The sequence below is a fragment of the Rattus norvegicus genome, chromosome X (genome assembly GCF_021556685.1).
Source record: "Rattus norvegicus strain SHRSP/BbbUtx chromosome X, alternate assembly SHRSP_T2T, whole genome shotgun sequence".
NCBI classification, from domain to species: Eukaryota; Metazoa; Chordata; class Mammalia; order Rodentia; family Muridae; genus Rattus; species Rattus norvegicus.
The window spans coordinates 48272395-48285966 of record NC_141554.1 but is presented as its reverse complement, the minus strand read 5'-3'; the positions used below and the strand labels follow the sequence as shown (position 1 = coordinate 48285966).

At 37.0% G+C, this 13572-nt stretch overlaps 1 pseudogene across 3 annotated transcripts in view; it reads right to left on the bottom strand.

Annotated features, from left to right (window-relative positions):
• Positions 1-1539: 1539 nt before the first annotated feature.
• Cldn34b4 (claudin 34B4) overlaps positions 1540-13572 on the bottom strand; it is a 33116-nt pseudogene continuing 21083 nt past the window's right edge. For 2 of the 3 annotated variants that reach the window (XR_015647068.1, XR_015647066.1), the window contains exons 2-3: positions 3318-3387; positions 1540-2406 (exon numbers count right to left, since the gene is read on the bottom strand). The product of XR_015647068.1 is annotated as a claudin 34B4, transcript variant X3 (transcript). Of the gene's footprint in view, positions 2407-3317; positions 3388-5754; positions 5843-13572 lie in introns of those variants that run through there. The other variant, XR_015647067.1, reaches the window with a different exon arrangement.

Genomic DNA, 13572 nt, shown 5'->3' with positions numbered 1-13572 from the left:
TTTCTATGTGGCCACAATGGTATATCAAGACACACAGGTGACAAATAAGATCAAGATGAGATTTTGCATGAAGAAGAGTTGCTTCCTTAAACACATTAAGGAGAACTTGCCTGCATAGTTATCTGGCATAGTCACTGATATTAACATATACTGTTAAGGATCTAAGGGAAGTGAATGCTGAACAAAGGAGCAAGGAAATATAGTCCCAGAAAGATAAATCAAGAAGAGGTAAGCAACACTGTTCCTCCCAGGAAGAAATCAGCTCCCAAGGTCTGAGCCACTATTTAAACTAAAAGTACTCCTGAACAAACATTTATTGAAGTATACATGGATTAAATATTTATTTACAATGATGTATTTTTAGATAACAGATGATTTGAGATGATGCAGAGAGACAGGGTTCAGCCAAATATGACTGGTCACATGTACATCATCATTGATGCTAAAACTGATCTATATTTGATATATGTCTTAGGTAATTTTATGTCAACTTTATGCAAGTTACAGTCATCAGAAAGGAGCTTTGATTGAGACAATGCCTCTATAATATTGGGTTGTAGACAAGCCTTTTAGGGATTTTTATAATTACGGATTGATAGGGAAGAAACCAGTCAATTGAAGCTGCTGCCGTAGCTGTGCTTTGATCTTGGATACTAGAAGAAAGCAGGTTGAGCAAGCCAGGGGAGGAACCCTCTAAGCAAAACAGGCTGCTGCAGGAGATCCCGTCTCCAGTTTCCTATCCTCTTTGAGTTCCTGTCTTGACTTCCATTGATGATAAACAATGATATGGAAATGAAAGACAAATACCAACCCCAAATTGCTTTAGTCATATTTCATCAAAGCAATAGTAACCCAAAGTATGATAACATACATTCAATCATTTATTTAATTTTGTGGCTAGCTAATTAAGTAGTTACTTAGATTTTTAAAAATATTTATGTATTCTATGTATATGAGTACACTGTAGCTGTCTTCAGACACACCAGAAGAGGGCATCCGACCCCGTTACAGATGTTTGTGAGCCACAAAATGGTTGCTGAGAATTGAACTCAGGACCTCTGAAAGAAGAGTCATTGGGCTTTGTATGTTTAGGTGGGTGATTATATCTTATCAATTGGGCCAAAGGTTATTGTGTTGTGTGTTCTTTCACGTAGCAATTTAAGTGTAACAAAGTGTGTGGCAGCTGGTCTGGGTTGCCACAGAGTTGGGATGTGTGTTTCTGGCATGGAAACCTGCCTTGGGAACTAGATAGGTAGACAGATTGCTGCAAGGCTCAGAGAGAGACCTTTGGCAGTGTGATATGGCATGAAGCAGAGTGGGCGAGACACTTTGCTGACTGAGATTAAGATATCTATCAGATATCATGGGGCACTGTGTTGCCATACTTAGAGGGGATAAAAGACAAAAATATTTTTTTTAATTTTTTATATTTTTACAACAGAGCAATGAGAGGTTACTATACTTTGCTCTCATTTCAGTACTAGGTTTATTATTTACTTTTGTTCACAGTAAATAAAACACAAATTTTATAAGACCAAATGGATTATGGATTAGATTTTATTTTTTTGACAATCCATAATACAGCAATCAAGTAATAAATCAAACAAGAAATACAGAAATTATAAGAGATCAACATGGTCATTTTCCATCACAGGCCAAATTGAGTTCTTTGAAAATTTTGTTGACACATGCTATCATTCCAGGTAACTTTTGATTTTAAATGTATGTAAGGTAAAAATTTACTTTTAATATTTAGAATGCATTGGCTTTTCTCTAGGAAAAGTTGAAGTAAGCAAAATTGTACCACTTAATAGAAAGAAAACTGCAGCTATAATTGCCAAGGCCATGGCACTTCCAATTTCCTGTGTGTCTGGCTGGGAAGGCACATTAAAAGATGGTGGGAATACTATTCCCTCCTGTAGTATGATGGATATATAGTTAAACAATACGGCAAGGCAAAGAAAACTGCTAGCAATGATGTTCAGAATTCCAGATAGACCAAATGGATTGTAAGTGGTATTTGTACGTACTCTTCCTCCGCACACATTCCAAAGGGAAATAATGGTGGTGGCTTTCCCAACCAGTCCAAGAAAACTAGCAACCAGTAGCAATTGTTGGGTCACTCGGATATCCAAAGGAATGAAGGTATCATGGTAGTTGTATCGGTGACATATTCTGATGTTGCTAAAGTTGTCATTATGCTGGAAAGTACAGACTCTCCACATGCCAACAAATGCTGTAGTAGGCTTAAAGACCTCAGGGTCTTGGAAGTGCCACACTCGCCACTGAGGTAAGCCTATGGAGATACAGCAAATTATCCAAGCCAATGTGGTCAAAGCAAAGCCTCCCATTTGGCTATTGTATCGTTTTTTGATCAACATGATGGTCACAGTGGATAGTCAGCAACTGTAAAGAAATACAGGTCAGGATGAGGATGAGTTCTCAGACCTCAGACAGTTTACTCAGGGGAATGGTACCAGGTACAAAAGAGTTATGTTTGATAAAGTTGTCCTTAGATCTGGAGATCTGCTACTGGGAATGTGGTTTGAGAAATCTAAGGCCCCTGTGGCAATTATGTCCAAACAGTTTGATAATCCACTAGTCCTATAACATGCACACATCTGATATTTAGATAAGTCACAATGGCATTTGGTCACAATTACCTAGCCATCAAAATGGTTATCCCAGTATATATAATTCTACAAATGCAAGATACTTGAAATTCAAGAATTGAATAAATTATTCATGCTGCATCCATTCTTTTAAAAATATGGCAACATTAAAAATGACAAATGGTATTATAGAGTCAATGTGGGATGTTTTGGGCTCAGTATTTTTATTTAGTATAATTTTTGAGACATAATGTTCTATAGATCTGGCTGGCCTGCAAATGTCCCCTCAGCCAGTCTCTGAATTTCTGGAAATCCTGCTGAATTTTGCACCCAAGGGCTTGTATTAGATTCATGAGACTTTACATTAGATCACTAACAAGTTATTTTCAAGGGTAAACAATATTTAGCATGTGAGAGAAGCTTGTTTTCTCTTTTTCATGTTGACTAGTTTCTCAGGATAACAAAGTATCAAACTTTGCTTACTCATTCATTCATCTTGGGCATCTGCACTAACTCCAAATTTTGCTTACTAAGAATACCACTGTATGAATAAATATGCATATATAAAAATTTGTGTTGATGTATTATATAGTCATTCTTTTCATAGATAGTAAGACATTCAAATGCAGGGATATATGATGTCAAGTTCTTATCAAATGTATTTTGGAATTTCTCTTCACAAAACAGTTGTACCCTTTTACATACCCAGTAGCAAACTTGGAAGTTTTAACCTTCTTTATAACGTCCTTCACATTGACTGTGTGCAATGCAGCAACTGAAAGATAGTAAATGAATGGAAACTCATAAAATGATTGAAAATTAACTTATTTTGGTATATGCAATATAATATATATTATACTTTATCTGAAAGCAATGCATTTCACTGAAATACTTAAAATGTGTCAAATCCTATAAAAATTTGTGGACATAGATAATGTTCACAATTAAGCAATTATAAAATACCCAGATGCTGTAAATTTGACATTCATATTTTGATGATTAGTTTTGATTTTCTACTTGAAACAATTTAAGACTCATCTGGATTGGGATTCTTAGTTGAGGGATTGTCTAGAATTGGCTGACCTATAGGACTGCCTGTGAGGGACTATCTTGATTATGTTACTTGAATTAAGAAGACCTTCCTAGTGAGGGTAACACCTTCACTAGGGTTGTAGGAAGGGGATAATGAGATATATGTTTGTAAAAAGGCATCTGAGTATTAGAGGAATGAATGAATTCCTTGCTCGTCTTCTCAACTGTGAATATCATGTGCCTACATGCTTCAAATTATTGTCACCTTCACTATAAAGTCATCACTTCATATGCACCCTTCGTTATGCCCTGAAGAAGAACTTTGAGGCTGTATTTCAAGGTGTTCCAACAAGAACTCAGGTCCCTGAAGTTCACTATTTTAGAATAAAAAATGCTAAGGCATCTTAACTTTCATTGATCAAGAAGTAGCATTTTGAGGAAACGTGTTTAGCTTTAAATAAGCCTTTATAAATTACATAGATAGCACTTGTTCCATGACTTTTACATTATACTTAATAAAGATGATCTCTTCATTAGTAAATTTTTACATTTCAAACACAGGACAAGTCACTAGGGCATATATTTAAAATATTAAAGCAGACCTGGCCTCCAGGTTCTCCCAGCATTCCTCAGTACCTACCTGTTACAGGAGATGAGTAAGTACTCCACCTTCTACAATCAACTTTCCAACCTAGAGGCTGAACTGCCTTTCCCTTAGAATCTCTTCCTTATAGAACCCAGACACTTTAGTTACATGCCTTTTTTTAACCTTTGTATCCTGGTTGCTGAACTTTGTACCCCTCTCTCCCTTCTCCCACCCCTCTCCACATAGTACAGAATCATGGCTATGGATTCTTCCAAATGTGTCTTCCTTTGGATGTGCTCTCTCACATTTCTATAATAAACTTTCTCCTCTACCATACCTAGGATCACCTACTGTGATTTCCTAGACCTGTTATTTATTTATTTATTTTGCTAATAATCCTAAATGAATCAAATACTCCATAGTTATGCTGATATGTTGAGACTTCAAAATGGTGTTACAGAATCTTACAAGGTACAATAAGGAACAGGCCTGTGCATGTGAATGAGATTAAAAGAACCAGAAAGACTGCTCAGAACATTATAGTATGAAGGATAATATCCTCTATGCCAAGGATTTGTAGTTCACAAAAATAGCTTTCACAAACAACACCATTGTAGGGCAAACTATCAGCCATAGGGAGAACAACAGGACAAGTAAACGTCAAAATTAAAAATTCAAATATGGGGGTTGGGGATTTGGCTCAGTGGTAGAGCACTTGCCTAGCAAGCGCAAGGCCCTGGGTTCGGTCCCCAGCTCCAGAAAAAAAAAAGTTCAAATATGGTCTCTGTTGAGAATATTAACCTTTTCACACATGTTTTGTTTTAATGACATGATGAAATTGAACCAGGGTAACACAAAGATCTCTGTTAGATTTCAGCTATGAGCAATACACCTCGGGGAACTACTCAAGAGGAGCCCAGTTTTGTTTGTGTTATAGTTTCAAATACTTCAGTTGATATACTTAGATTCTTCAACATATGGGCATGAAAAGTTAGAATGTGAGAGCAGGTAATAATAGTAATTTAAATCACAGTGGACAGGAAAGAGAGACACATAAGTGACCAGGGAAGAGGTACAATCTTTAAAGGCAAACCTTATAGTAATTCTTCCATCTACATGCCATCTTCTTTCGTATCTAGAACCTCTTTTAAAAGCACCACTGGATAGAGGAACACATGTGGCAATACAGATTACGCTAGGGACCATTATGTTACATGAATTAAGTCAATCAAATAATCTCAAATACTCGAATCTTATTAAGCAAGTCTCTAGGAGCTCAAATTCATCAAGTCATAACACATAATGGTGGTTGCTACATGCCAAGTCAGACATTCAATAGGACAAAATTTTAGTTGGAAAAGTTCATAAACATTACCGATAATTTAATTACACAACAGTGAATGGTCTTTATGATGTGAAACTGTAACTATATCTTTAAAATGGTCAGTGGTTAATATTGATGAGTGTATTCATTAACCTCATTATTCAGAGGGTAAAATAACGATGAGTAGAAGCTTTACTAACCAGAAATACTGTCTTCCAGTGAACTAGCTGATAGTGGTAGATTATGTGGCAGGTCAATCAGCTATAGAGGCCAGTGGAGCTGACAAGGAAAGGGATCCTCTCACTTGTCCTTTGAGGTTCCTTCACCATCAGCTCTGAGCTCTGGCATATTATGGCTTCTTCTAGTTCTGAGAGTTCTATTGTGTCATCAAATTCCAAGACTCAATGACCTCACTGTCCTGTGTTTTGTCATCAGTATTTTAATGACTTGACACTTGATGTTGTGGAGGAAACTGGCATTTTCTTTGTTGTCTTTTTTCATGTGCAAACATTTCAGGGTTTTAGTATGGTGCGTGTTTATTAGTGGGACTCTCTGCTCATAAACTGACAGACCCAAACTTGTATGTCATCACTTTCTCTTTTTCCCTCTTTGAGAAATAATTTCTATCCACTGTCATTGTCATGAATAGATGCAGTTGCTAAACAAGGAGGTCTAAACATCAGAAGAATGAGCCTGGCTAATTTCTCAGAGGTGTATGTATAGATCAAAATACATATACAGACAATGCGATTATAGGTGCAAAGAAAGGCAAAACTTTTTAAAACATATAGAAAACCATTCTGATTATAGGTCAGATTACTTTAGAGCAACTCTGTATTGCATGGAAATGCACAAAAATAAAGTTTCCCACATTGCTTAACAAAAAGAAGTTGCTATAAATGGGTCACTATGGGGATGGTGAGATGGCCAAAGCTTAAAAGTAATTGCCTCTCTTCTAGAGGATGCAACTGTGGTTTCAGACATCCATGTCACAACTGGTCTCCCTGTGGAGATTTTTTACATACACACACACACACACACACACACACACACACACACACACACATACACACACACACACACACACACACACACACACACACACACACCCATCTGTATCTCCATTACAAGGAAATCCAGGACTCTCCTCTACCCTTAGTGGACACAAGAAAGCAGTTGATGCAAAAAAACATTCATGTTTTATAGAGAGAGAGAATGTGATAGACAATGGCGTGGGATAAGTAGAAATATAATATTTTCTTTATTTTCTTAATGATTTTTGAAACAGTCCTATTATATAGTTCCCAGACATTTTGATAATTTATTGCTATTTAATTGGATATATTTCTTTATTTATATTTCAAATGTTATTCGCTTTCCTGGTTTCCTCTCCATAAGCCCCCTATTTTCTCCATAAGGGTGCTCTCCCCCCATCCATACCCCATTACAACCCCCTCCGACATTCCCCTACAATGGGGGTCCAACCTTGACAGACAAGGGCTTCCCCTTCCACTGGTGCCCCAACAAGACTATTCTCTGCTACATATGCAGTTGGAGGCCTGGGTGAGTCCATGTATAGTTTTTCGGTAGTGGTTTAGTCCCTAGAAGCTCTGGTTGGTTGGCATTGTTGCTCTTATGGAGTTACAAACCTCTTCAGCTCTTTCAACCCTTTCTCTAATTCCCCCAAAGGGGGTCCCATTCTTAGTTTAGTGGTTTGCTTCTAGCATTCACCTCTGTATTTGACATGCTCTGGTTGTGTCTCTCAGGAAAGATCTATATCTGGTTCTAAGCACTTCTTAGCTTCATCAATCTTATCAACTTTTCGTGGATATATATATATATATATATATATATATATATATATATATATATATATATATATATATGCCACATATTGGGTAGGCTCTGGATGGCCATTCCTTAACGCTCTGCTCTAACCTTTGCCTCAATATCCCCTCCTATGGATATTTTTGTTCACCCTTTTAAGAAGAAGTGGAAGCATCTACATTTTGGTCATCCTTCTTCTTGACTTTGCTGTGGTCTGTGGATTGCATCTTAGGTAAATTGAGTTTTTGGGCTAATATCAAGTTATCAATGAGTGCATACAAAGTGTGTTTTTTTGTGATTGGGTTACCACACTCAGGATGATATTTCCTAGTTTACTCCATTTGCCTATGAATTTCAGGAAGTTATTGTTTTTGATTGCTGAGTAGTACTCCATTGTGTAGATGTACCACATTTTAAAATCCATTCCTCTGTTGAAGGATATCTGTGGTTCTTTACAGCGTCTGGCTATTATAAATAAAGCTGCTATGAACATAGTGGAGCATGTTTCTTTGTTGTATGTTGGAGAGTCTTTTGGGCATATACCCAGTAGAGGTATAGCTGGGCCCTCAGTTAGTGTAATGTCCAATTTTCTGAGGAACCTCCAGACAGATTCCACAGTGGTTGTACCAGTTTGCAAGCCCATCAACAATGGAGGAGTGTTCCTCTTTCTCCATATCCTCACCAGAATGTGTTGTCACCTGAGTTTTAGATCTTAGCCATTCTGACTGGTGGGAGGTGGAATCTCAGTGCTGTTTTGATTTCCCTTTCCCTGATGACTAAGTATGTTAAACATTTCTTTAGGTGGCTTTTCAGTCATTCAATATTCCTCAGCTTAGAATTTTTTGTTTAGCTCTGTACCCCAGTTTTTAATAGGGTTATTGAGCTCTCTTGAAGCTAACTTCTTCAGTTCTTTGTATATTTTGGGTATTAATCCTATATTAGATAGAGGATTGATAAAGATCTTTTCCCAATCTGTTGGTTGCCATTTTGTCCTAGTGACAGTGTCCTTTGCTTTACAAAAGTATGATGTTTTATGAAGTCCCATTTTTCGATTCTTGATCTTAGAGCATAAATCATTGGTGTTTTGCTAAGGAAATTTTCCTCAGTGCCCATGTATTTGAGACTCTCCCCACTTTTTTCTATTAGTTTGAGTGTCTCTGGTTTTATGTGCAGGTCTTTGATCTTCTTGGACTTAAGCTTTGTACAGGGTGATAACAATAGATCAATTTGCATTCTTCTACATGTTGACCTCCAGTTGAAACAGCACCTTTGTTGAAAAGGCTATCTTTTTATCAGTGGATGCCTTTAGTTCCCTTGTCCATAGGTGAATGGGTTCATTTCTGGGTCTTCAATTCTATTCCACTGATCTGTCTGTCTATGTACCCATACCATAAAGATTTTTATGACTATTGCTGTGTAATACTGCTTAAGGTCAGGAATGGTGATTCCCCCTGAGGTTCTTTTATTGTTGACTACAGTTTTTGCTATCCTAGGTGTTTTGTTATTCCAAATGAATTTGCAAATTGCTCGTTCTATCTCTATAAAGAATTGAGTTGGAATTTTGATGGAGATTGCATTGAATCTGTAGATTGCTTTTGGCAAAATGTGCATTTTTACTATATTAATCCTGCCAATCAATTAGCATGAGATCTCTTTCCATCTTCTGAGATTTTGTTAAATTTCTTTCTTCAGAGACTTGTCATACAGAACTTTCACTTGCTTGGTTAAAGTCACACCAAGATATTTTGCATTATTTGGGACTATTATGAAGGGTGTCATTTCCCTAATTTCTTTCTCCTTTGAGTAGAGGAAGACTACTGATTCATTTGAGTTAATTTTATACCCAGACACTTTGCTGAAGTTTTTATCAGATTTAGTAGTTCTCTGGTGGAACTTTTGGGATCACTTAACCATATTACCATATCCTCTACAAATAGTGATATTTTGACACCTTCCCTTCCAATTTATATCCCTTTGACCTCCTTTTATTGTCTGATTACTCTGGCTAGGACTTCGAGGACTATATTGAATAAGTAGGGAGAGTGGGCAGCCTTGTCTAGTCCCTTATTTTAGTGGGATTGATTCAAGTTTCTCTCCATTTAGTTTGATGTTACCTACTGGTTTGCTGTATATTGCTATTGCTATGTTTAGCTATAGGCCTTGACTTCCTGATTTTTCCAGGACTTTTATCATGAAGGGGTGTTGAATTGTTTCAAATGCATTCTCAGCATCTAATGATCATGTAGTTTTTATCTTTGAGTTTGTTTATATAGTAGATTACGTTGATGGATTTCCTTATAGTGAACCATCCCTGCATAACTGGAATGAAGCCTACTTGATCATGCTGCATGATTGTGTTGATATGTTCTTGGATTCAGTTTGCAAGAATTTTATTGAGTATTTTTTTGTCAATATTCATAAGGGCAATTGGTCTGAAGTTCTCTTTGTTCAGTCTTTGTGTAGTTTAGGTATAAGAATAATTGTTGCTTCATAGAAGGGATTTGGCAGTGCTCTGTCCATTACTTTTTGTGCAATAGTTTGGACAGTATTGGTATAAGGTCTTTTATGAAAGTCTGATAGAGTTCTGCACTAAGCCAATTTGGTCCTGGGCTCTTTTTGGTTGGGAGACTTTTAATAACTGCTTCCATTTCTTTAGGAGTTATGGGGTTGTTTATATGGTTTATCTGTTCCTGATTTAACTTTGGTACATGGTATCTGTCTAGAAAATTGTCCATTTCCTCGAGATTTTCCAGTTTTTTAAAAATAGGCTTATATAGTAGGATCTGATGTTTTTTTTTAATTCCCTCAGATTCTGTTGTTATGCCTCCCTTTTCATTTATGATTTTGTTAGTTTGGATATTCTCTCTGTACCCTCTGGTTAGGCTGGCTAAGGGTTTATCTATCATGTTGATTTTCCCAAAGAATCAGCTCATGGTTCTGTCGATTCTTTGTATACTCCTTTTTGTTTCCACTTGGTTATTTTCAGCCCTGACTTTGATTGTTTCCTGCCTTCTACTCATCTCATGTATTTGTTTCTTTTTGTTCCAGAGCTTCTAAATGTGCTGTAAAGCTGCTGATCTATGTTCTCTCCTGTTTCTTTTTGGAGTCACTCAGAGCTATGAATATTCCTCTTAGCACTGCTTTCATCCTGTCCCATAAGTTTGGATATGTCATGTTTCATTTTCATTAAATTCTAAGAAGTCTTTAATTTCTTTATTTCTTTCTTGAACAAGTTGTCATTGAGTAGAAACATGTTCAACTTTCATGTATATGTTGGCATTCTGTCGTTATTTTTGTTATTGAAGGCCAGCCTTAGTCCATGGTGATCTGATAGGATGCATGGGATTATTTCTATCTTCCTACATCAGTTGAGGCCTGTTTTGTGCACAATTCTATGCTTAATTTTGGAGAAGGTACCATGAGGTGCTGAGAAGAAGGTTTATTATTTTATTTTAGGATGGAATGTTCTATAAATATATGTTAAACCATTTGGTTCATAACTTCAGTTAGTTTCTCTATGTCTCTGTTTAATTTCTGTTTCCATGATCTGTCCATTGATGAGAGTGGGGTGTTGAAATCTCCTACTTTTATTGTGTGAGGTGCAATGTGTGATTTGAGCTTTACTAAAGTTTCTTGTATTTGGACCATAGATATTTAAGATTGAGAGTTCATCTTGGTGTATTTTTCCTTTGATGAATAAGAAGTGTCCTTCCTTATCTTTTTTTAATGACTTTTGGTTTAAAGACATTTTTGTTTGATATTAGAATGGCTACCCCAGCTTGTTTCTTCAGATCATTTGCTTGGAAAGTTTTTGTATAGACTTTTACTCTGAGGTAGTCCCTTTATTTATATCTGAGGTGTGTTTCCTGTATGCAAAAAAATGCTGGGTCCTCTTTTTGTATCCAGTCTGTTTGTCTATGTCTTTTTATTGAGGGATTGACTCCATTGATGTTGAGAGATATTAAGGAATAGTGATGGTAATTTCCTGTTATTTTCATTGTAAGAGGTGGTATGATGTTTTTGTGTTTCTTCTTTTTGTTTCACTGTGAGGAGATTACATTCTTGCTTTCTGTATGGCATAGTTTCTCTCCTTATGTGGAGTTTTCCATCTATTATTATTTATAGGACTGGATTTGTAGAAAGATATTGCATAAATTTGGTTTTGTCATGGAATATATTTGTTTCTCCATCTATGTTAATTGAGAATTTTGCTGGATATAGTAGACTAGGCTGGCATTTGTGTTCTCTTAGGTTCTGTGTTTACTGTAGGCAGCAGAATGCAGGGTCCTCGTTGCATATCCAGTTTGTTAATCTATGTCTTTTTATTGGGGAATTGAGGACATTGATGTTGAGAGATATTAAGGAATAGTGATTATTGCTTCCTGTTATATTCATATTTGGATATGAGGTTATGTTTGTGTACTTTTCTTCTCTTTGTTTTGTTGCCAAGATGATTAGTTTCTTGCTTCTTCTAGGGTATAGCTTGCCTCCTTATGTTGGGCTTTACCCTTTATTATCCTTTGTAGTGCTGGATTTGTAGAGAGATATTGTGTAAATTTGGTTTTGTTATGGAATATCTTGGTTTCTCCATCTATGTCAATTGAGAGTTTTGCAGGAGACAGTAACCTGGGCTGGCATTTGTGTTCTGTTATGGTCTGTATGACATTCGTCCAGGGCCTTCTGGGTTTCATAGTCTCCGGAGAAGTCTGATGTAATTCTTATAGGTCTGCCTTTTTATGTTACTTGATCTTTTTCCCTTACTGCTTTCAATATTCTTTCTTTATTTTGTGCATTTGGTGTTTTGACTATTATGTGACAGGAGGAGTTTCTTTTCTAGTCCAATCTATTTGGAGTTCTGTAGGCTTCTTTATGTTGATGGCCATCACTTTCTATAGGTTAGGGAAGTATTCTTCTATGATTTTGTTGAAGATATTTACTGGCCCTTTAAGTTGGAATCTTCACTCCCTTCTATGCCTATTATCCTTAGGTTTGACCTTCTCATTGTATCCTGGATTTCCTGGATCTTTTGCACTAGGAGTCTAGGAGTCTTTTGCATTTCACATTATCTTTGACAGTTGTGTCGATGTTTTCTATGGCATCTTCTTCCCCTGAGATTCTCTCTTCTATCTCTTGTATTCTATTGGTGATGCTTGCATCTGTGATTCCTGATCTCTTCCTTAGGTATTCTATCTGTAGGGTTTTCCCCCTCTGTGCTTTCCTTTTTGTTTCTATTTCCATTTTTAAATCCTGGATGGTATTGTTCATTTCCTTCAACTGTTTGGTTGTGTTTTCCTGTAATTCTTTCAGGGATTTTTGTGTTTCCTCTTTAAGGGCTTCTACTTCTTTACTTGTGTTGTCGTACATTTCTTTTTTTTTCTTTTATTAACTTGAGTATTTCTTATTTAAATTTCGAGTGTTATTCCCTTTCCCGGTTTATGGGCCAACATCTCCCTAACCCCTCCCCTCCCCTTCTTTATGGGTGTTCCCCTCCCCATCACCCCCATTGTCACCCTCCCCTCAACAATCACGTTCACTGGGGGTTCAGTCTTAGCAGGATTCAGGGCTTCCCCTTACACTGCTGATCTTACTAGGATATTCAATGCTATCTATAAGGTCAGAGTCCAGGTTCAGTCCATGTATAGTCTTTAGGTAGTGGCTTAGTCCCTGGAAGCTCTGGTTGCTTGGCATTGTTGTTCATATGGGGTCTCGAGCCCCTTCAAGCTCTTCCAGTTCTTTCTCTGATTCCTTCAACAGGGGTCGTGTTCTCAGTTCAGTGGTTTGCTCCTGGCATTCCCCTCTGTATTTGCTATATTCTGGCTGCGTATCTCAAGAGAGATCTACATCCGGCTCCTGTCTGCCTGTACTTCTTTGCTTCATCCATCTTGTCTAATTAGGTAGCTGTATAAGTATGGGTCACATGTGGGGTAGGCTCTGAATGGGTGTTCCTTCTGTATCTGTTTTAATCTTTGCCTCCCTATTCCCTGCCAAGGGTATTCTTGTTCCGCTTTTAAAGAAGGTGTGAAGCATTCACATTTTGATCATCCGTCTTGAGTTTCATTTGCTCTAGGCATCTAGGGTAATTCAAGCATTTGGGCTAATAGCCACTTATTAATGAATGCATACCATGTGTCTTTTTCTGTGATTGGGTTACCTCACTCAGGATGATATTTTCCAGTTACTACCATTTCCCT